Raw genomic sequence first — 23,516 nt, forward strand, 5'->3', positions numbered from 1 at the left:
TGGTGGACTACCAGACTGATGGTGAAACTCTTGATGAGGGGGGGAATGCAACCAATGAGGACTCTGCCCCTGGGGTTTCTGCTGAATCTGTTTCTGGGAATGCCGCCATTCCTGCTGCGTCTGTTCCAAACCCCAGCAATTCCTTGGAGCTTGAGTTATTAAGGATGAAATTGGCCTTTGAATACCGCAAGTTGGAAATAGATGCTGAAATTAAGAAAGAGGAGTTGGCTCAACAAGTGGAGCTCAAGAATAGGGATCTTGAACTCAGAAATAAGGACCTTGAACTCAAGAGCCAGGACACTGAATGTCAGAGAATCCAGCTAGAGAAAGCTAGAGTGGAGACTTCAGCTAAAACCAGTAAGAGTGACAGGTCCCCAGCTACCAAGTTTATGAAAGATTTGGTTGGTGTATTTATGGAGGGTTCAGATATCCTCCAATGGATTGAAGCGTTTGAAATGGCTTGTGCGATTCATGATGTTGATAAAAGAGATTGGGCTAAGTGTTTGTTAAGCAGAGTGCTTCAAACTGGATATGACTGTATTCTGAAGCTGAGTGTGGAAGAAAGGGGTCAGTATGAGTGTATGAAGTCTGCTTTGATTGCCAAGTTTGGCAAGACACCTACCCAATACCTTAGACGGTTCAGGGATTTTAAGAAAAGAGAGAATGTGTCTTAGGTTGACTGGGTGAGTGCTGCGCACATGAACATGATGGGGTGGATCGATGGATACAAGGTTAAGACTTTTGTTGAATTGTCCCACCTCTTGTTTTTTGAGCATTTTTCTGAAGCCTGTTCACCAGAGCTGCGTCAGTATGTGGCTGACCAGAACATTTTGGACCCCTTTAAGCTGGCCAGGTTGGCTGACAAGTGGGTCTCCCACCGGGTGTCCCCTAAGGACTCCAGTGGGAAGGACAAGGACAAAGAAAAGGGGGCCTCTCAGAAAGCTGAGGAGTCCCACAAGTAGTCACAGTCGGGTAAACCTAAACCTTCCTCTCCCATGACCCAAAAATCTAGTGGGGATAAGTCATCTGTGGGTGGGAATAAGAGTAGTGGTCCACCTGCTGCAAAGCAGGCTCCCAGTGGTTCCAGTACTGTACCCCGCACTCCTGGCGCTTGTTGGGACTGTGGGGCTCTGGATCACAAAAGGGGTGACTCCAAGTGTAAAGGTAAGGCCCTTGGAGTACAGGCTGTCAGCCTGACCTACCCTTACCCCGTGTCTGAGGTAGAGACCACTGTCCTCCCCTCCTCTACCGGGATCACATTTGGTGCTCCGGTAGAGATTTCCTTAGTGTCCCTTGGGGCCTGGGACCAGTATGCAGAAGTACTGGCGACTATCCCACAGAACGCCCGTAGGTTTTTGAGAAGTGTCCTCTTGAATGGCCAGCCTTCTACTGGTTTGAGAGACACTGGGGCAAGCATGACAGTGGTGGACAGGACCCTGCTCAAGCCAGAGGACTATGTAGGTGCTCCTCTGAGAACCACCAGGTTAGCTGGTGGGCCTCCCAAATTATCACCTGTAGCCTTAGTCACACTCATGATTGGAGACAAGACAGCAAAGCTTCCTGTCCTGGTTCAGGACAATGTCCCTGCTAACATTCTGTTAGGAAATGATCTAGTAGAGTTGGGGTTGATCTCGGATGGTCTTCCCATGACTGCTGCTGCAGTCACTAGGTCACACGTGACACCGGGTCTGGCTGTGGGTCAGGTACCCGAGCCAAAGGCGAGGCCGAAGGCAAGAAGAAGGAAGACTAAGAAGGCCACCTCTGTGGAGGGAACACCTTCTCTTCCTGCTGTTCCGACAGCACCCATTGGGATCCATGCTCCGGACGGGCTGGGTCCAGTGGAAAACCCAAACTCAACTCCTGTGGGAGAAGAGGCAGAAGACTCTCCTGTGGGAGAGGTTCTCAACCCGGAGGATCATCCCGACCTTCAATGCTTGTTAGCTGAAGGGGGACCCTCCCGGGCAGACTTCTGTAAGGGACAGAGAGAGTGTGCCACTCTCTCGAGGGACTGAGGAAACAGGCCCTGTCCCAGGCACAAGGAGAAGTGCCTAGGACATTCCGGATTTATTGGGAGGATGAGCTCCTTGTTAGTGAGCCCACTAAGCCTGAACCTGGTGCCCTCAAGAGGTTGGTGGTACCCCAGGTTTACAGGCCCTTCCTACTGCAGTTGGCGCATGAGGTGACCTTGGCTGGTCATCTTGGGACCAAGAAGACTAAGCAGAGGCTCTCTGCCCATTTCTACTGGCCACGGATGGGAGTAGAGGTGGAGTCCCACTGCAGGACTTGCCCAACTTGTCAATTGTCTGGCAAGACTGGAGGCAGTGTCATTGCCCCACTGCAGCCATTGCCAGTGGTTGGCACACCATTTGAGAGGGTGGGCATCGACATCGTGAGTCCCCTTGACCCTCCCACTTCAGGTGGACATCGGTTCATCCTGGTCTTGGTAGATCATGCCACCAGGTACCCTGAGGCAATACCCCTTTGGACTGTTACTGCCAGGTGGTTGCCAGGGCTCTCCTGGGCATTTTCACCCGTGTTGGATTCCCCAAGGAGGTTGTCTCTGACAGAGGATCCAACTTCATGTCTAGTTACATGAAAACCATGTGGAAAGAGTGCGGGGTAACCTACAAGTCCTCCACCTCTTACCACCCCCAGACCAATGGTCTGGTTGAGAGATTTAATAAAACTCTCAAGGGCATGCTAGGGGCTTTGGAAGAACCTGTAAGGAGGAAATGGGATTTCCTCCTGCCATGCCTGCTGTTTGCTTACAGAGAGGTACCTCAAGAGGGTGTTGGTTTCAGCCCCTTTGAGTTACTCTTTGGACATCCCGTGAGGGGGCCCCTCGCCTTGATCAGAGAAGGCTTGGAAGCCACCCCTCCAGGTCCCGCCAAGCAAGTGGGGGACTATGTGTTAGGCCTCAGACGGAGGATGACACAGATGATGGGTCAGGCAACACCAAATCTCAAGGCCAGACAGGAATTGAATAAGTACTGGCATGACCTTAAAGCCTCGCTATCAGGGCTCCAGGAGTCCAGGCGCAGGAGTGGCACGAACCAACCACCCCCTCCAAGGTTTTGGCGCCTGCAAGCGAAAGCTTACGCAGACATCCGCAACCCCAGCGGGGAAAGAGGGTTAGGGAACGCTGGTTGGATGGGTACGGGAAGTAGGAACACCGGATTGAGGTTGCAGGATAAAGTATTGGATAGGACACGGGAAACATAGGGAAAAAACATTCAAAACCAAATTATGACATTACATACATCCATGCATTTCCACACCCATTTGGGGAGTGACTTCAAATAAACAAAACAATTGGGCACTTAACTCTGGGTGTGAGTGCTGGCCACCTGCCTGCGCACTCCAGGTCCGGTCGGTATCAGAAGCGATCAATCGCTGTAAAAAGAGCAAGAATTAGGCAATGCTCCCTATAGCTCTGAATTACAGCGACACCGCACCATTTCACTCATGCATGCACATTGTCCCATTCTTTGGAACACGAAGTTAGTGTGTAAGCCACGCGGGGCCCCCGCCGTGTCTTGATTCCCCCCTGACTTTCACATCGGGATAGGGCTCATAAGGTTGAAGCGTCCTCACGCCTCAACAAGTACTGTTTTGAGCCGGCTATGTTTCCTGGTCGTCAACCCGTGCGTTTAAAAAGAACCGCACATGGTTAAAGACGCTCCGGCATTGTTTTGGGGTTCTGGGCGTGACATGCGGGAGCCGCACGTGGCCTACGATAAACTGCAAGCGCCGTTAGTTCACACTCGTATGGGTTAATGTGAAAACTCAAACAATAACGTTGCTTTCTGAATTAAATGTCATCCAGTGCAACTGTGCACAGAACTTAACTTAGCCATACGCAGGGGGGGCTTAAGAGTGTGGGCGTTAACCCCCTGCGCGTGATTCCCCATTAACTCTCTCTCCCACAGCTGGGCATACATGCGTCACTTATCTGAGAGCCTCGAGGGGCCTGGCTGAAAGGTCCGTGGGGCGTGGCCCCTCGCGTAATCCCCTCAGGCTGGAGCTCCGGAAGATGCGACTGCTCACGATGAAGTTCTGAGCACAAGCCCCGTGCTCGGAGCTTCGCGCATGCGCGCCGGCTCGCCACACCCCATGTGGCTTGAGAAGTGTAGTTCTTGCCGCCGGGTGTGCTGGGAAATGTGGTCCTGGAAGGCTTCTTCCTATGGAAAGGATGAAGAAGCCTTCTGTAGGGCAAAACACTATCCCCTCGCACGCTGGGCAGTCTGTACTTCTGCCTGGCACTTCTGGTACCCTGACAGTACTCCCCCCCTTTCCGAAGGGTTTGAGGATTGGGTTTCCCCGGATAAGCAGCATGAAAGAGTTTCACAAGTTTCGGAGCATGGACATTACAAGTTGGTTCCCAGGAGCGGTCCTCAGGCCCATACCCAACCCACTCTACCAAATAATACACCTGGCCATCCCTTCGCAGACGTGAGTTCAAGATAGCTTGCACCTCATATTCGGGGTGACCCTGCACCAACACGGGTGGTGGTTTCTTAGTGCGAATAGTGGGTCTAGCTGGTTTGAGTAAAGACACATGAAACGTGGGATGGATTTTCATTTGAGTTGGCAAGGCTAAACGAACACACACCGGATTTATTATTTCAGTGATCGTAAAAGGCCCAAGATATCGGGGCTGTAATTTACGAGGACCCTGTAAACGTATATGCTGGGTGGACAACCATACCCGATCCCCCTGGTGGTAAACGGGACTAGGGCGTCTTTTCTTATCCGCATAAGATTTATAGGTCTCTTTGGCCTGTTGTAGGTTGTGCTGTATATCTCCCCATACTTGTTTCACGTGTGCATGCCGTCCTACAAGCGTGGGTAAATCTAATGAAGGGGCTATCGGCGACATGGGCATGGTCCGTGGATGATAACCGTACATGCCAAAAAACGGCGTATACTTTGTTGAGCTGTGCACAGAATTGTTGTAGGCAATCTCGGCCAACCAGACATATTGCACCCAGGAAGTTTCGGCAGTGGTGGCATAACAGCGCAAATATTGCTCTAGACCTTGGTTGACCTTCTCAGTCTGCCCATCGGTCTCAGGATGGTACCCAGACGACAGGCTGACTTCCATATTGATCAGTTTGCAGAATGCCCGCCAGAATCGGGATGTAAACTGAGGTCCCCTATCTGTAATAACATGAGAGGGAAGACCATGTAGACGTACTACATTATTAAGGAATAACTCAGCTACCTCCCCCGCAGTGGGCACGCCCTTGCAAGGGACAAAGTGACCCATCTTAGTGAGGGAATCTACAATGACTAGGATCGAAGTATGTTTATCCACTGGTGGTAAATCCACAATTAGATCCATTGTTACGGTGTGCCACGGAGCTGATGGCGTGGGTAAGGGTTGCAGTAATCCTGCCGGTTTTTGATGGCCAGCCTTTTGTCGACTGCATGTGTCACAATCGGATACGTAAACTCGAGTATCTCGCAACATAGTGGGCCACCAAAAATGTCGCGCTACATTTCTTTGGGTTTTTGCTATACCTGGATGTCCAGCTAGTGTGGAATCATGACACCACTGCATTACCTCGGTCCGCAACTTTGACGTGGGCAAATACAAAGCCTTTTCATAATAGGGAAGGCCATTCACAATAGTATGTTTGGGCCCTCTAGTGCTCCATTCTTCTAACTCTGAAGCTGACATATTTTCTAGCACATCCTCAAAGATGTTGGGTCTACCAACCACGCCTATAATCTGGTGTGGGGGTATTATTGGTCGGGTCTCGCTCACTTGCTTCTCCTCAGGCTCGGGATACCGAGACAAGATATCAGCTTTACGATTGTCGGTCCCAGGCCGATACGTGATAAGGAAGTCGTAATCGGCAAAGAACAGAGCCCACCGTAATTGGCGGTGGCTGAGTGTCTTAGCGGTTTTTATGAACTGCAAATTGCGGTGGTCAGTCATGACGGTTATTTTCTGACGGGCCCCTAACAGATAATGCCTCCATTCTGCAAAGGCGGACTTCACTGCCAACAGCTCCCTGTCGGCTATGGTATAGTTTGTTTCTGCCGAGAGCAGCTTCCTGGAATGGTAGGCTACTGGGTGTAGAAGGCCAGTTTTAGGATCACGCTGGGAGAGGATTGCTCCCAGAGCATAACTAGACGCGTCTGTTTCTATCACGAATGGTATTGACAGATCTGGATGCCTTAACACTGGTGCAGACGTGAATGCCGACTTAAGTTGTTGAAAGCCACGCTCGGCAGATTCGTCCCAACGAAATGCTCGACCCTTCCGTAATAGCGTAGTTATTGGGGTTACCAGTTCTGAGAAATTTTTAATGAACCGCCGATAGAAATTAGCAAAGCCAAGAAAGGCCTGCACTTCCTTCACGGAAGTGGGTGCTGGCCAATCCAAGATTGCTTGAACCTTTCTTTTGTCCATTTGTACTCCTGACGGGGTCAAAAAGTACCCAAGGAATTCAACCGTGGTGCAGTGAAATTCGCACTTTTCAAGCTTGGCGAACAAGTTGTACTCTCTAAGGCGTTGTAAAATTGCCTTCACATGCTGAACATGCTCTTGCATATTTCGTGAGTAAATCAAGATGTCGTCTATGTACACGACAGCGAATACATCAAGATACTCACGAAGTACTTCGTCAAGGAAGTGTTGGAAGGCTGCAGGGGCGTTACAGAGACCAAACGGCATTACTTGGTATTCGTATAAACCAAATTTCGTTCGAAAAGCCGTTTTCCACTCGTCCCCAGCTCTGACTTGCACCAAGTGGTAAGCCCCTCTTAGATCCAGTTTAGTGTAGACTGTGGCGTCTCGCACCTGATCTAATAAAACTGGTATTAGGGGTAGTGGGTATCGATTTTTTATTGTGATGCTGTTAACCCCGCGATAGTCGATACAAGTTCTTAATTCACCGGACTTTTTGGGGACAAAAAAGAGCGGTGACGAGACTGGCGAGTTGGAATGCCTAATAAACCCACTGCGTAGGTTATCATCGATGTATTTTTTAAGGTGGGCCGTTTCCGCCTCGGTAAGGGCGTAGATACGGCTACACGGGAGTACTGCCCCGGGTTCCAGATCTATACGGCAATCGAAAGACCTATGTGGTGGTAATGTCTCAGCTGCTTGCTTGTCAAACACGTCCTTGAACCCATGGTATTCTGTGGGCAAACGCTGGAGGTCTTGCATCTCCGTCAGCATTATAACGGGCCGTGGAGGGGAGTCATGATCGTTCCGAGGAACTATACAACCTATTTGACAATAGTCTGATGAAAAGGTAACTGTGCCTGTTGACCAGGACACCTGTGGGTCATGCTTCCTGAGCCAGGGAAGCCCCAAGATTAGGCGAAACTGTGGCGCAGCTATAAGGTCAAATTGCACCTTCTCGAGATGAGTTCCCGAGCAACGCAGTTCCAGCACTTGGGTTCTATGGGTTATGGGCCCGGAACTTAGGACTGTGCCATCTACTGCACGTACTGCCTCTGGATTTTCCCTTCGGCATACCGGTATGTTTAATTTGGCAGCATAAGCTATGTCTATGAAATTACCAGTTGCTCCTGAGTCCAGAAACAGCGTAACCTGGGTTTCTTGATCTAGAAAACTCAAGCACCCTTGCAGAGAAATATGTGGTGTGTTACTTGTACTGTTGTTCCTTGGGGCCATTAAAACATCCTGGCTCGACTGTATGACCCTTACTGTCGAGCTGACGCGTTTCCCTGCACCCTGGGTTTTGAGGGACATTCTCGGACAAAGTGTCCAGATGTTCCGCAATACATGCAAAGACCCTCCTTTCGTCGGCGATCTCTTTCTTCCTTAACAAGGGGTCCCCGGGCAGCACCAATCTGCATGGGCTCTTCCCCACTCGCTTTCTCGGGTGTTCGAGCTGAGCGTGACTGGTCTAGACGGGCGAACGGGCGTAAATCCCCGCGTCGCTTATCTCCCCGTCGCTCTGCCTGACGGTGATCCAACCGCAGAGCTAGATCGATCATAGCTGGGCAGCTAATGGGTTGTGGGTCCACCTGGGCGATTAAGTCCTTTAATTCATCCCGCAAACCCTGGTAAAAAAGGGACATCCTTTTTTCCCTAGGCCAATCAGCCTCAGCCACCAGACGATTGAACTGAGTCACGTACGTGATCAGCTCCCTGTTGCCTTGTCGTAAGGTTAATAGCTCTCGGTCCCTACACAATGCTGCAGCTCTTCGATTGAATATTTTTTCAAATTCAGCCAAAAACTCGTCCCAATCATATAGGACGCCATCATCCCGTTGTATCAACGGGTTTGCCCATGCCGCCGCATCACCACTAAGATAAGAAATCACGAAGGCTGTTCGTGCCTGTACAGAGCGAAAGGCGGCAGGCTTAGTGAGGAAATGTAGCCTACATTGTGTAATAAATGTCTGAAACTTATGGGGGTCTCCTGAATACCTCTCCGGAGGGGCCAAGGGAACCACAGATTCAGGAGTGACATGAACCTGCACTGGGGTCGGGGCTGGTATTCCTCCACTGGGCAGGGGGGCCGCCTGAGCACTAAGGCTGCGCACCTGAGCAGCCAAGGTAGCATAATCCTGTCTAGAGGCGGCTAACTCGGCCTGCAAATCCTGTAACACTTTAGTAAGCTCTTCCATAGTGGGGATGGGTCGTGCCACTCGGGCGCCTGTCACACGTGGGCTTGTGCTACTATCAGGGCTCCAGGAGTCCAGGCGCAGGAGTGGCACGAACCAACCACCCCCTCCAAGGTTTTGGCGCCTGCAAGCGAAAGCTTACGCAGACATCCGCAACCCCAGCGGGGAAAGAGGGTTAGGGAACGCTGGTTGGATGGGTACGGGAAGTAGGAACACCGGATTGAGGTTGCAGGATAAAGTATTGGATAGGACACGGGAAACATAGGGAAAAAACATTCAAAACCAAATGATGACATTACATACATCCATGCATTGCCACACCCATTTGGGGAGTGACTTCAAATAAACAAAACAATTGGGCACTTAACTCTGGGTGTGAGTGCTGGCCACCTGCCTGCGCACTCCAGGTCCGGTCGGTATCAGAAGCGATCAATCGCTGTAAAAAGAGCAAGAATTAGGCAATGCTCCCTATAGCTCTGAATTACAGCGACACCGCACCATTTCACTCATGCATGCACATTGTCCCATTCTTTGGAACACGAAGTTAGTGTGTAAGCCACGCGGGGCCCCCACCGTGTCTTGATTCCCCCCTGACTTTCACATCGGGATAGGGCTCATAAGGTTGAAGCGTCCTCACGCCTCAACAAGTACTGTTTTGAGCCGGCTATGTTTCCTGGTCGTCAACCCGTGCGTTTAAAAAGAACCGCACATGGTTAAAGACGCTCCGGCATTGTTTTGGGGTTCTGGGCGTGACATGCGGGAGCCGCACGTGGCCTACGATAAACTGCAAGCGCCGTTAGTTCACACTCGTATGGGTTAATGTGAAAACTCAAACAATAACGTTGCTTTCTGAATTAAATGTCATCCAGTGCAACTGTGCACAGAACTTAACTTAGCCATACGCAGGGGGGGCTTAAGAGTGTGGGCGTTAACCCCCTGCGCGTGATTCCCCATTAACTCTCTCTCCCACAGCTGGGCATACATGCGTCACTTATCTGAGAGCCTCGAGGGGCCTGGCTGAAAGGTCCGTGGGGCGTGGCCCCTCGCGTAATCCCCTCAGGCTGGAGCTCCGGAAGATGCGACTGCTCACGATGAAGTTCTGAGCACAAGCCCCGTGCTCGGAGCTTCGCGCATGCGCGCCGGCTCGCCACACCCCATGTGGCTTGAGAAGTGTAGTTCTTGCCGCCGGGTGTGCTGGGAAATGTGGTCCTGGAAGGCTTCTTCCTATGGAAAGGATGAAGAAGCCTTCTGTAGGGCAAAACACTATCCCCTCGCACGCTGGGCAGTCTGTACTTCTGCCTGGCACTTCTGGTACCCTGACACTCGCAAGTGGATTGGACTCCGGGACAGGAAATCCTTGTGATGGAGCCTACCAAGCCTAGAGCTTTGGCAGACAAGTGGACTGGACCCTTCAGGATCATCTCCAAGATGGGCGAAGTCAATTATCTGGTTGACATGGGAGCCACTGGGGTAGCCCCTCAGGTATTCCATGTCAACAGGCTCAAGCCTTTCCACCGGCGAGCAGAAGTCTCATGTCTCTTGCTAGCTTCAGGGCAAGAAGAGGATGAGAGTGAGCCCCTTCCTGATTTGCTGCATAGCAACCCTCAGGATGGCTCAGTGGAGGGAGTACATCTCTCTCCGGATTTGACAACAGAGCAACAGAGGGCCTGCAGGGCTTTGCTCCAACAGTATGCCTCTCTGTTTTCACTGACGCCAGGCCTTACACCATGGTGTAGGCATGAAATTGACACTGGTGACAGTGTGCCTGTCAAAAGCAGGTGCTACCGTACGTCCGATACCGTCAAGAACCACATCCAGGCTGAGGTCGCCAAGATGTTGGATCTGGGTGTTATTGAACCCTCAACCAGTCCCTGGTCCAGTCCAGTGGTCCTTGTCCCCAAGGCAAGTTCCCAGGCGGGTACCAAGGATTGGAGGTTCTGTGTGGACTACCGAGGAGTCAATGCCGTCACCAAAACTGACGCGCACCCATTGCCCAGGGCTGATGAGCTCGTGGACACCATGGGTGCTGCCAAATTTGTGAGCACCTTTGACCTTACCTCAGGCTATTGGCAAATAGCTCTGAGGGACCATGCCAAGGAAAAGACGGCCTTCTCAACACCTGAGGGACTCTACCAGTTTAGGGTCATGCCTTTTGGGTTGAAGAATGCCCCTGCCACCTTCCAGAGATTGGTCAACCATGCGCTCAGTGGGCTGGAAGCCTTTTGTGTGGCTTACTTAGACGACATTGCCGTCTACAGTTCCACCTGGGAAGAGCATTTGACACATCTGGATAAGGTGTTGCAGGCCTTGAAAAGGGCTAACATCACTATCAAGGCCACCAAGTGCCAGATAGCTCAGGGGAAAGTTACCTATCTTGGTCATGAGGTAGGAGGGGGTCAAATCCAACCTCTCTCCAGTAAAGTACAGGATGTACAGAACTGGGAGACTCCCACTACTCAAACCCAGGTGAGAGCCTTTTTGGGCCTCACTGGGTACTATCGCAATTTCATGGCAGACTATGGAACCATAGCTGCACCCCTGACAGCTCTAACTTCACCCAAACAGCCTAGGAAGGTTAATTGGACTGAAGACTATCAGAGGGCCTTTGATGGCTTGAAAGAAAGTCTGTGTAGGACACCTGTGTTGTGTGCGCCTGACTACAGCCGACCCTTTATCGTCCAGGCGGATGCCTGCGACACCGGAATTGGAGCTGTCTTGTCCCAGTTAGATGACAAAGGGAGAGAACATCCTATCATATTCATCAGTAGACAACTCAAGGGTAGAGAACTTAGGTGGGCTACGGTTGAAAAGGAGTGTTTTAGCATAGTTTGGAGCCTTAGGCGTTTTAGGCCCTACCTTACGGGGTCTACCTTCAAGGTCCAAACAGATCATAAGCCCCTGAAGTGGCTTATGCAGATGAAGGGTGAGAATCCGAAATTGCTCAGGTGGTCCATTAGCCTGCAAGGGCTAGACTTCACCATAGAGCACAGACCAGGGAAGAGTCACGATAATGCAGATGGCCTTTCCAGAAGGTATGTTGACTGTCTGGATGAGGGTGTCTATCCCGTGGGAGATTAGACACCCTCCACCTCAGTCTGGGGGGGGCGACTGTGATGCTGGAAATGCATCAGAGGGACAGGGCCTCTGAATCCTTGTCCTTTACTGCTTTTTATCGTGTGTTCTGTCGTGTTTTCTGCCCAGGAGTCCATGTGGGACTCCTGGCAGTGCAGCTCTCTCTTTTGGTTTGGTGAACAGACCCATGGGATACCCTTATGGCACCCATGGGTAGGGGTACAACCCTGTGCCCGTAGTGTATGTTTTTGGGCACCTGTGGGTGGCCCACAGAGCAGGGTATGGGCTGGTGGCAGCTCCATGCTGAATTTGACAGGTGCTCTGGGTGTCCTCCATTTTGGGATACCCAGGCCTTGCCATTGGGATCAGTTGATTCCTGATAGGAAACAAGATGGCCCCTGTGGCCTCTTGCTTTCTATTGCCTGTTACCTTGTTTTCCCAAAGTCCTGGGAAGCCCTGACTCTGTCCCTTCCCCCTGACTGGCTGTTGGGTGGAAGTTCCATATATGGTGTTGTTGTGAAGGCCCAGCTAGACTGACTGGAGCCTTCCCAGTGACTGTATGTTGTGGGTACCTCCTGTGGGTGGGACCTGGATGAATGGAGTGTGTGACCAATATACACTCCTTGTTGTGGTTGTCTGGTTTCTGGCATGAGAGACAAAGACTGAGACAGCCCTGTGCGAAACTGGCCTGAATGCAGTGTGTAGTGTTGAATGGCTGGGTACTTGTCCCAATCCACATTCCTTGTTGTGAGTGTCTGAAAGGGGAGGAGTGTGGCCTGAATGCACTGTGTGCCTGATTGGCTGACTGACTGCATGAATGCCCTTCTGTATGATTGGCTGCTGAGTGTGTACCAGCAGTGTGGATGAGAGACAGAATAGTATATCTGGGGACCTCTCACCACTGGTAATTGTTCAGAAGCGTTCAGAAGCTGAGTCTCCACTCTAAGAGTAACTGGAACTGCTGATCCTCGACGTCCAGCTGGAAGAAGAAGACTTGCTGTTGCACTTGCTTCGACCGATGTGAAAGCTGCCGAATTCGTCGAGGACTGACCCGAGAGAAGACCTGGTAAGGCGCCCTCTTCCCGTGCTCCGAGGGATCATCGAGCACCGCTACATCTTCGCCGAAGCCCCCTGGAAGTCAGACCCTCGAAAGGCTGCCGACCCGAGACGGGACCGCCGAGGAGATCGAAGTGAAGCACCCGGACATCACCGCCGTCGAAGTCCATTGCCGTCGACCAGGGTTCGCAGGTCTGTGTAACCGCTGGAGGCCCGTCGAAGTTGTGTTGCCCAGCCATGGGAACCACTTGACGCCGTGCCGCCGACGACCGGAGCCGTCCGCTTCTTGCCTAAGAACATTTGAATCGAAGGACTCCCTCGTCCGCACCGTCGACCGCTTTATCCTGCCGGAGAAAGTCGAGGACGACCAACGCGCCGAGGAGAAACCTACCGGTGGGTTTCCCGCCACCCAAAGACCACAAAGACTCAAACGACTCGATGCCTTTGCTGGGCCCCCGTCTCCACAATCTTTGCGGTCCAGAATAATTGTCATCGAGGTGCCCCGCACGCCTCTGCCTTGCAGGACGCCGACGCTCCGTCGTCGACGAGCACCGCTTGGATCGAACCTGCCGCCTCATTGACGCCGTTCTACCCTGTTTGTTGTCGGACGTTCGACGCCCCGTGTCTCCCGCTTGAAAGGGAAGGCATTCAAGAAGGGCCGTCGATTCCCCGACGCCGAACGCCGAGTTCCTCGACGGATGTTCGACGCCCCGTGTCTCCCGCTTGAAAGGGAAGGCATTCAAGAAGGGCCGTCGATTCCCCGCCGCCGAACGCCGAGTTCCTCGACGCTTCTCGACGCCTCTCGACGATCCGTGACTCCCGCTTGAAAGGGGGTCGCTCAAGAAGGATCTGTCGACGCCTCTTCGAAGAACTCGACTCCACCAGGTACATTGGGGGGTAAAAACATTATAGGAGGGAATAAGACTTGCAGAACAATATATGGACTGGGCTTGTGCTATATCTTTATTTTACAGGTTGCCCAGGTGGGGGGATCTCCACACGGAACTGTGTCTAGTGGTAGGGGCCAGTATTCTGCCTATTGCTCAACCATCTTATTTTCTCTCCTCTCTCTATTGCTGGTTTCACTCTATTGATCTGTGTGACATTGTTACAGTATTGTTGATGCACTTTAATGAGATCTAATACAAAGGGTGGTACCACTTTAGAATGGTATATATTTGCCATTGTTGATTTTCCTAAGTACAAAGTGAGTTATTATGATAAGTGTACATAACCTTGAATATTGATTATATAAAGACTGTGTTCTAACCAATACAGTGTGTGGACATTCCTTTGTGGGGGCTTGGGGACTACACTGTACTTAAGAACCAGCCTGCATCACCTCCTGAGAAGCTAGGCCTTGATTGCTCGACCATAGCTACTGAATAGAGAATCTAGGCTGGGGTCCTCTGTGCCTCCCCTCTACCATATAGAGAGCAGAATTACAGACCACCCCCTACCAGTCTTTACAGTAACTTCAGCCCCTTAAAAAAGGATTTTGCAATAGATGAGGGGATGCGTTGATTGGAGCGGTTTTTAGTTTTTTTCCCCATGGGCTTCTTATCAAAAGCCTCAATAGGTTTGGGTTGGAATGGACCCGAAAAAATTGTAAATGGTTCTATAAGAGGCTGAAGGTTGGCTCCAATGTTGTTTGCTGGACCAGAAGTCGATAACGGGCATTCAGGAACAGCATTCTTAGCGGGGGAGCAGATTTCCTGTATTATTTGCGGAAAAAAAGGGAGGCCTGTAACGCCCAAAGGCGCCAGCGTTACAGTAGGAGACTGTACTTTTTCAGACAGGTTAGGAGTAGGTCCTATGTTTGTTTTTTGGCGTTGTAAAAGTAACCGTGATTGCCATCTGGTTAGCTTCATAAGTTGTTTATCTTGTTTTTGGAGTTTGTCATTTAGAGTTTCATATAGTTTAAATAAGGAAGATATTGCTAAATTCATTGCATGCAGGACGAAGAAAGTGATACTTTGGAGGAGGGTAGCTGAGAAAGAGGGAGAGGGTCAGGCTGAGCATCAAGAATAGGGGTGATTTGAGGCCTCCGCGGAGTAGGAGCTGTGTAAGAAGAAACTGACCTTGATTTCTCATCATCTGAATAGATGAGAGAAACCTCGGGTAATTCATAGTTAATGTCGGATTCCAAATTATCCTCATTGAAGGGTGAGTTACAGTGTAATTCGAGAACAACTTGGTCCCTCATAGAGCTATCATGTAAAGATACAACAGTAGGTTTAGTGGATGTATCCGATTCAGGTAGCACACTTGAAATAGGTAAAGGTACAGATGAGACTGAGCCTAATCCAGTAGTGAGTTTACTAGAGAAGCCCAGGTTCTGAGCCTGAGGCGTTTTCGCAGTCAATTGTGAAAGTGGTGGGTTATTATTAGCACAAGAAGTTATATCTAGGTTAATAGAAGGAGCTGACTTGGTGGCTAATAACCGGGGGCTTCTTTTCGGTAGAAATGATATCTCACTACCTTTTAACATTGTAACATCAGAGACAAAACATAATGGGTTATAAATTGTCGAAGGGATAAAATTATTAGTAGTAACACAATTAGAGGACAAAATGCTATTAGGTACCTGTACGTCTTTGGGTAAAGGGCAAAACATCTGTTGAATATCACGGGAAACAACTTTCGGCTTAGTTCTATCAATTTTAGAACGACGTGGGCGCAAGGAAGAGCGTGGCCGTGGAGTACTTCCCATTTGCTTATGTTTCTGATTTACTGGAGGTAGAGAGGACGGGGCCAAATCCAACATGTTTGATCTCAGGAAGTAAACACGACGTCGCATTTATATCCCAACTATTAAACAATTATATTCGTACACAATAGAAAAATATAAATCTATTATTGGTTAAAAAGGTAGTAAAGTTAAAAAACACAAGGTACGCAGATTAAAAATCAAGCGTAGAGGCAATGCCCACTACACACTGCACAGCTAACAGCCAACAGTCACTTAGGAATCACTTGTGAAGCGCGCTGAAGCGTGTTCACGAGGTAGTTGAAGGATTGCCGGGAGAAAATGGGCGGGTGTAGGTGGAGCCAAAACACTCTAAAACCGAAATATAAATAAATTAGCCGTAAGCGGCACATAGACGAAAAGTTCAAAAATTCATTGTGAAAGTTCGTCACAGTTGGGGGTGGTCAGGCGTACCATATGGTCCAATAGCAATCTCGCAGGCACGGTCGCAGTCGCTGAAGCGAAGACCATGAGAAAGAAGCCGGCAGCACCACAGCCCAACACAGCCAACAGTCACTTAGGAATCACTTTTGAAGCTCGTTCACGAGGTAGTTGAAGGATTGCCAGGAGAAAATGGCCGGGTGTAGGTGGAGCCAAAACACTCATATGGTCCAATAGCAATCTCGCAGGCACGGTCGCAGTCGCTGAAGCGAAGACCATGAGAAAGAAGCCGGCAGCACCACAGCCCAACACAGCCAACAGTCACTTAGGAATCACTTGTGAAGCGCCTCTTCTTAGGAGCTTCAATGGTGTGTGGGACAGCCCCTTCGCCAGCTTGTTCTGTTGGGCCTTCACCCGCCTCTGGGCCCCCGGATAAGGATGCAACCTCACTTTTTATAGACATTGCAGGTGTTTTTAGCACTGCCAGCTCTCTTGGGTGTCCATTATGCTGGTCTGCGTGTAAGCACTGCATTGTTCCAGGCCTTACGGGTATTATTGGGGCACTACAGTGTCTCCTGATGGTCCGCTCTCCCCTCCCCACTCAAGGCCCCCCACCGAGTAGGCCCGGCGAGGTGACCCCGTGGGGACTGAGTGTCTATACGGGGTCTGATTTTACAGTCCCTCTTACACAGGTCTATGGCACAAGGGGTGGGGGGGATGGGCCTGCTGCCAGCCCCAAGACGAGACATACCTCCTTGTTCTCTCCCCCAAGATCCGCTGGGGATGCACAGTGCATCCACGTGATGCGGGCGTCTCGAGCGGGGGAGGCTTCACAGACGTTGTACTGGTCTCATTCCGGAGCGCCCGCCTCTTCACTGGGCTCACCTCTGGCCATACTCATGGGTCCTCCAGTCCCCACGACCTGGTGCATATTCTCTGCAGCGACACCGTCACCAGCCTAGCAGCACCTCCTCACAGCGTCGCTCACGCCTCCATTCCTCGTCTCACCACGGCTCTTATATGGCTTGAGTCCCGCTTTCGCTTCCCGCGTGTCTGGGCTGTTTCTTCCTGAAGCTGCAATCAATTTTCTGTTTTTTCGCCCACCATATGCGGGAAGTGTTCACACGCCGTTGTGCACCAGTTATATTGGGGTGGGGTGTCTCCAAATGGGGGTTCAATCCACTTTAGGACAGGAGCTCATACAGAGGCTGACTGCATCCATGCACCCCCTGGTGGCTGTTACATGGAGGCCCCGCGGCCCTGTGCACGCGGGGACAGGCATAGAGTGAAGATAGGCCGCGCGGCCTGTGTCGCAGCTCCGGCGGGAGCTAAATAAACACGCAGCACACACTGGGATGATCTGTCCGGAACTGCCTCCCGTACTCGGGGGCGGGGCTTTTATTGGAACGCCCTGCGTCACCAAAACAACAATAACACAAATGCACTAATATCAACTCACAACAAATACCCAAATGTCGGAAAACCACCAAGTCCTTACTATTCATAATCTACGGGGGCTGACTACCACACATAGTCATTGAGCCGGGCGGGCGGTTTTGTAGCAGTTCTCAGACCATACCGCCCTACTCAGGGACTAACGCCCGCTGACCCAGTGGATGGCTCACCTTCACTGTCCGGGTCCCCCAGGTCCGGCTCGCTCAACTGTTCCCAAGTTCTGTCACCCGCTCCTGCCTCGTCCTGGATGGACACAGACTCTTCTTTGCTGGGCTGCACTTCTTCGTCTTCCTGGTGGCACTCGCCATCGGTCCACAGATTCCGTGGCACCGCCTTGAACAACGACGCATTTCTCGTCACCTGGCGGCGTCCTCTTGTCACAGTCACCATGGTTCCTTGCCTGCCACTGACGGTCCATGGGAGCTCTTCGTACCTGGTGTCCAGTTTCAACTTTGTTGGATTACATAGCATGACCACTTGGTCACCCACTTGGTGATTGGACGGCCTCGCCCTCCTCTTGTCACTCATGTGGGCGTTGGCGCTCCTTCTCCTTCTTTCTGTGCGCTCTTCGTTGACCTCATCCGGGGTCCTGCTAGGATGATGCGGAACCGAGGATTTGATGACTGTTCCAAACATGAGGTCCGCAGGCGGTATGCCTGTCGTGCTGTGGGGGGTGACTCGATAGTTCCGTAGGAAACCGTAGAGGTCAATCTTCCATGGGCTGGCATTCGCCCTCGCCACTCTTAACACTTTGTTTATGGTCCTCATGAATCGTTCTACAACCCCGTTTGCCTGGGGCCACCTCGACATGATGTGATGGTATTTTACATTGAGTTCATGCAAATACTGTTTGAATTCCTCCCCCGTGAAGGGGGGCCCATTGTCACTTTTAATGGAGGTTGGCAGACCATGGGTTGCGAACGTTTTCTCTATGGCCGGGATGACCACCTCCGCTGCTGTGGATTCAACTATTTCGACTTCTGGGTAGCAGGAATGGTCGTCGATTGCCACCAAACGGTAGAGGCCTTCCTGTAGCTTGCAGAAATCAATGCTAATGGCCTCCCATCGGGCGCGGCCACGTTCTGCTGACAGAATTGGTTCTGGTTCCGGTGGGGCCCCAGTTATCTGGCAGGGTAGGCACGTGCTTATGAGTGTCTCGACCCAGTCATCGATTTGTGGGAACCATACCCTGTGCCTGATCCGAGCTTTTGTCCGTGCTATCCCTTGATGTCCCTCGTGGGCTAATGCCACTATCCTGTCTTGTATGCTCAATGGGATGACGATGCGATTTCCTCTTAGGAGCAGTCCGCTCTCAGTGATTGACAAATCTTGTCGAACGGTGAACATGCCGGATAGAAAACCCTTCGCTTCCACCGTACTGTTGTGTGTGTGCTTCATGAACGTCTTCCAATCACCTGAAATGATAGCATCCTTCACTAGGTCACAGCAAGGATCTCTGTGAGTCTCCGACTCAATGTCCTCGATGCTGACGGCCTTTGGCCTCATGGCGCGTACCACCTGGCATATATGCTCCTCTGTCTCTTCGGCCACTTGGACTTCTTGTGGGGTTGCCGCTTGAGGATGCCTTGAGAGAAAATCTGCCGGGTTTCCGCTGCCCGGCTGGTAGACCAGTTCAAAATTGTACTGCTGAAGGTGGAGCAGCCATTTGGTAATCCTTGCTGGCGGGTGTGACGACGTACCCATGAAAATGGGTAGTAGGGGTTTGCGATCAGTGATAGTCGTGAATCGGCGTCCATATAGGTAGAGATGAAAATGCCAACACCCCCACAGCACGGCGATGGCCTCCTTTTCAATGTGGGAGTATCTCTGTTCTGTCGCCATGAGGGCTCTCGAAGCGTACGCAATGGGCCTTTTTTCCCCCTCTTTAGTTACTTGCATCAGGATGGCTCTGAGCCCTACTGGGCTCGCATCCACGAACAGTTCTGTGGGGAGCTCAGTGTTGTAGCACGCCATTTTTGTGTCGACGGACAGGGATTCCTTGATGTTTTCGAAGGCCCCCTGCCCCCACTCCCATTTGGTATTCAATTTGGTCAGTTCGCGTAGGGGTTCAGAAAGAGTGGCCAGGTTTCGGATGGACCTGCCGCAGTAGGTGGCCATGCCCAGGAAGCTACGTACTTCAGTGGGAGTCATTGGCGGGCCTGCGGCCTGAATGTCTGCGACTTTCTGGGGATCATGGGAGATGCCTGTGCTGCCGAATTTGTAACCAAAAAAAGTGATTTCAGATCTGAGGAATTTGCACTTTTCCCTGTGGATGGTTAATCCAGCGTCTTCTAGCCTGCCCAGCAGGGTCTGGAGCCTCTTGAGATGTTCTTCCCTGTTAGGAGCGTGAATCAGGATATCGTCGCTCACGTTAAGGACACCGGGTATGCCCCTGATGACTTCTTGAATGGTTTGTTGAAAGAACTTCGGCCGCTGACGATATCCCGAAGCTCAGGCGTTTGTACCTTCGCAGCCCTAGATGCGTTGAGAAAGTCGTAATGTAGCGAGAATCCCTGTGAAGTTTGAGCTGGTGGCACCCTGCCTTCAGATCGACTTTGGAGAAGACACATGACCCTGTAAGGTCGGCCATGATTTCATCGATCGTCGGTGTGATGTGGCGTTCCCTTTTAATGGCAGTGTTCGGGAGACGCATGTCTATGCAAATCCGGACTTTTCCGGGCTGTTTGGGCTTCCTTGTTACCACCATTGGAGAGACCCATGGTGTGGGCCCTGTGACCTCCTCTATGATGCCGGCATCTTCCAGTGCTTTGAGTTCTCTCTCCACTTGTTCCCGCATGTGTAATGGTGTTCTCCTGTGCCTTACTGCTCTCGGTTGTACCGATTCATCAATATGCAGTCTGATGGTCTTGCCTTTCAAACACCCTATCCCGTCTTGCAGCTTGTGGTATTGACTTAAGATGTTTTCCACCTCTTTTACCTCATCGACTTGGCAGATGAACTTGACCACCCTCAGATCCTCCGCTGCGTCCCCATTCAGAAGGCTCTCGATCCCCGCCTTCACGACGTAGATTTTCGACCATAGCCTGTTTTCGCTGTGGATCAGAGTGGTGCGGAACCTGCCAATGACTGGTAGGGGCTTCCGGCTGCCGTACGCAAAAGGCAGTGGGTCCATGCTCTTTAGATCTGGTTGTGGTTTTAGTGTCTGGAATATGCTTGTGGGCATGACGTTCATGGAGGCACCCGTGTCGATGGTCATCAGAACCTGCTGGTTTTGGATGGTGACTACGCACTTACGCCTTCGGACAGTCTTTCTCTGTGGTGCTTAACCCTGGTTCAATGCAGACACCAGGTAGATCTTCCTCCCTTTTCTGTCTTTTTCCTTACCGGGGTCATGGTGCATGCCCGAGACATCACCGCCGTCTTCCTCCGTTGAGGAATTGGCTGCATCAACCCTCCTTGCGCTGGCCTGCTTTTTCTTCTTGGTCGTGTTCTTTTCCTGAGGGTTCTGTGAGGGCTGTGCCGTGGTGCCCACTGACCTGCATACTTTCACATAGTGGTCCTTCCTGCCACATGCTCCGCATGTGGTACCTTGCGTGGGGCAGTTTCGTCGGCCATGTCGCGGTCCACCACACCAACCACATTCCGTGGGCCCTGGGACACGTGGTTGCCACCGGTTTTGAGCGTAGCCACCGCCAACCTCGTCCCTTGTGAATTGTCTGTTGATGATCTGGGACACCATAGCTGTGGTGAGGGCGGGTTGCAGTTTGTGTAGCGTGGCCCCCATGTTGGCAGCCCTGGTGTGTGCCAGTTTCCTTTGTCGTCCCAATTCGAGGATCCGTTGGAGGGGAATGCCTCTCTCACTAAGCACCATCCGCCTCAGCTTTTCCGATTGGATGCCATTAATGATTTGCGTCCGGATCGCTTTCTCAACATTTGTAAATTCACAAGACATGGCTAACTTCCTTAACCGTGTGTGGTAGGCATCCAGTGTTTTATCCTCTGCCTGAATAGTAGTGCAAAATATGAATGTCTCATAGTCCGGGTTTAGTTGTGGGAGGAAGTGCGCCGTTAGGGCATCTTTTGCACTCAGATATGCGTCCTGGCCATCGTCAACGTTTAGGGAATTGAAAATGCGGAGTACCTCATCGCCCACGCTTAGCAGCAGGTGCGCCTTCATCTTCCTGGCAGTCGTTATGTCCTTGCATTCCATCGCCATTTCGAACTTTTGGATCCATAGCTGCCACCTGGGTCCACTTGACGACGGGTCTGTGAAGTGGTTGAATGGTTGGACCAGTGCCGATGAACCTCCTTGTGGGCGAGGCTGTGGTGATGACATTGACAGGTTTGCCGCGATTCTTGACGGCGTGCCGGGTCCAGGGGTGGATGTCCCGGTCGCCATGTTGTGGTGCTCTTGTTCTTCCTCGGTGTGGGTCCTTGGGCGAAATCCACGGATTGTACCACTGCGCAGTGGTGGCCAGATCCGGCGCTCACCTCATGTGCTCCCGTCAGGTCAGGCACGTTATGCCAGTTCCGGGCCTCCCGTGAAGTTTCCTGGAGCTCCAGGTCCCTGGGGAGGTGGATGGGGGACCAGGTGCTTCCACGGCTGGATGGGGGAAGGGGGGCTCCCTTCACCTCGTGCCTGGTGGATGCTGGTATGTTGCATCTGCCCTTGGTGAGCGGATGGCACCGAGAGAGAGAAGGAAAAAAATATATATATATTTCTTTTTTTGGGGTGGGGGGTCACGTGTGTGGTCCCCCCCCCCCCCCACCGGGTGTCCAAAAATGTATGTGCGATGGTCGTGGACCATCTGCATTCCGTTGTTCGCCGAGCGCGTGTGTCTTACGAGCTCCACCTTCGTCGCCATTGTTACATGGAGGCCCCGCGGGCCTGTGCACATGGGGACAGGCATAGAGTGAAGATAGGCCACACGGCCTGTGTCGCAGCTCCGGCGGGAGCTAAATAAACACGCAGCACACACTGGGATGATCTGCCCGGAACTGCCTCCCGTACTCGAGGGCGGGGCTTTTATTGGAGCGCCCTGCGTCACCGCGTAGCGGGACGAAGGGCGGATTCAACAATGGCCACCACTTGAAAGCTCTTTGATGGCAAAAAGAACTGCATCCAGCCTTGCGTTGCTTTTCTTATCTTCCACTTGTTTGGGCAGGTCCCATTTCCCAGTAATGTGTACCACAGTTTTTTCTCCTTTACAACAATGAAGAATTTCAAATGTATTTACATTTTTGGGAAAGGGGTAGATAGTATGTAGGAATAATGTGCAGACCAGGTTTGAAATGGGTATCCACTCTAGAACAAAAGGAAATCTTCAGGTATGAACATTTTCTGCATTGCGATTTCATTATGTGCTAGATGCATAACCGTAGAATATATCTCATGCTGCATAATTATTTCATCTTCTTGTGTACACATTCCTGACTCAATTTTTTTTTGTTACTTATTTTTTATTGAGCATTTTATTACAACAGCCAAAAGCCAATAGCAATAATTATGAACACAAAGAAACAAGGAACAATCCCCCCCGCACCCTGTTAGGCAGAAACCTGTGCAATTCCCTTAGGGACCACCACTGCAAAAGGCTTAAGACTACAGGTGTTGGCAGTAAACCCAATTGGTAGCAGTCTGTACCACCCAGATTTACCTGGTAGCTGTGGCTGAGCAGCCAGACTTCTCTCAAGAAGAGTTAGACAGTATATAGAGTATACAAGATAGGTACCAAAATACAGTAGTACAAGCAAACACTGACCAGAGCTTTGGTATCAATTATATAATTATTTATTTAAAGACACACTTAGAAACACTCTAGCACTATTATTGCAAGCAAGTTCAAAAACACAGTCACTATTAATATATATACATCCCTTATTCCTTATTCCTTATTAGACAAGTCTTAGTTAACACCACTTATTTCCAAACAGAGGTGAGCGCTTAACTAAAGATGGCACTCCAATAGGTTTAAGAAAAAGGGGCAGGAAAGTGAAAGTCTACTTGTGAGCAAAAAGTTCAGAGGCCAGGCTCCCTCTTGGAGAGAGTAGAACACCAATGCGCCCAAGATCACACAGTTTAGAAGGCTTGAAAAGTCTTGCAGAGAGTTTAAAAAGGAATCAGTTCAGCTCAGAAAAGTTCAGTTAGCCAGCCTAGGGCCAACACAAGTAGTAAGATGAGGATTTACGAGACACCCCACACAGACCGTTGCGAGGGAGGCCAGGCGGA

The sequence above is a fragment of the Ambystoma mexicanum genome, chromosome 1q (assembly GCF_040938575.1).
Source record: "Ambystoma mexicanum isolate Mex_15411 chromosome 1q, UKY_AmexF1_1, whole genome shotgun sequence".
NCBI lineage: Eukaryota > Metazoa > Chordata > Amphibia > Caudata > Ambystomatidae > Ambystoma > Ambystoma mexicanum.